The sequence below is a fragment of the Mustela putorius genome, unplaced genomic scaffold, assembly GCF_011764305.1.
Source record: "Mustela putorius furo isolate JIRA1106 unplaced genomic scaffold, ASM1176430v1.1 tig00000174_pilon_pilon_pilon, whole genome shotgun sequence".
In the NCBI taxonomy this organism is placed as follows: domain Eukaryota; kingdom Metazoa; phylum Chordata; class Mammalia; order Carnivora; family Mustelidae; genus Mustela; species Mustela putorius.
The window spans coordinates 29,047,073-29,048,331 of record NW_025421304.1 but is presented as its reverse complement, the minus strand read 5'-3'; the positions used below and the strand labels follow the sequence as shown (position 1 = coordinate 29,048,331).

The following is a 1,259-nucleotide window of genomic DNA, read 5'->3' as shown; positions in this document are numbered from 1 at the left end:
AAACAAGCACAAAAGGATTAAACAACATAAATGAGTGAATACTTCCTGAGAATGTGCCAGGCCCAGAGCCAAGCTCTATGGTGCCAAAGCCTACTTCTTTCCTCTGCACCACACTGCTCTCTATCCCAAAGTTTCCTCTATTTTATACCCCCTCACCTCTTCCAATAAGAGTACTCCTGTTCAAAGTCCGGCTTAATAAAATAGTTTTCAGCTTTGCGCAGTGGCAGTATCGTAGCCAATGAGGCTTATCCGAGGCGCGATTATTGCTAATTGAAAACTTTTCCTAAAATAGTTTTCAATTTTAATTTAGTTATTACTTGTTATTTTAACTTGTAATTCTGGAGAGGAATCTTAACTAATAAGAATGGCAGGTGAATTGGCTTTAGGTTAGGGATAAATGCGGGATTCATAGACCCTTTTATACAACAGTGCCAAAGTGTTGTCCTCTTTGTTTTCCTAGCTGCTAACTGCATGAAGGAACTGGAGAAAAGGAATGGAATTATCACAGAAGGCAATTTTACCATTAATATAATACAGAAAATAATCAATGAAAAAAGACAGCCTAGAAATCATAAAGAGAGTGGCTCAGTCCGGAATCAAGGCTGCTTTAATGAACGTATCTGGGTACCTGGGCACAGAGCAAGTGTCCCAAAGCAGAAATAATAACAGGTAGCCTTCTGTCTTCCTGTGGAACATAGTTCACTTTCAAGCCTCACCTGGGCAAGGCATTCCAACTATTCCTCCTAGGGCTTTATTTCTTCAGTGTCCTAAATGTGTGTGCAAGGAGATGCTCTTTGGTTCTCCTGCTATAGACCCAGTCTGTATGAGAACAGTATCTTGATTCTGAAAACTGTGCACGACCTAGGGAAATTATTAGTCAGTGTGAACAATGCCACTAGTAAATTACCCAGTTTTGATGGTTCTTTCATTCATTCTCCCATTTAGTAACTATTAAGCACATTCCATATACAGAGGGCTCAAGTAGGTACTGAGCCAGAGCTGTTAAGAGAATAACAAGTTTCCTGCCCTCATGGAACTTACAAGATAATTTAGCAATGGATGATAAAAAAGCATTCACATTTTGCTCAGAGATAATGATTCAGAGAAGCCAAGGAAGATGACGTCATATTCAACTGGTTGACAATGTTTTGGGGCATTGCTTGTTCAGACTTATAAAAAATGTAGAGTGAATTACATGAATTCCAACCATCAGAATTCAATTTCAAGCTATCTGGGACACCAAAATCATTTTCCCCAAA

The 1,259-nt window shown here is 39.1% G+C and overlaps 1 non-coding gene across 1 annotated transcript; it reads left to right on the top strand.

Annotated features, from left to right (window-relative positions):
- The first annotated feature begins 209 nt into the window (after positions 1-209).
- On the top strand, positions 210-357 carry LOC123391063. The gene has a single exon (XR_006605696.1). It is a non-coding gene; the product is annotated as a U4 spliceosomal RNA (small nuclear RNA).
- The last annotated feature ends 902 nt before the right edge of the window (positions 358-1,259 follow it).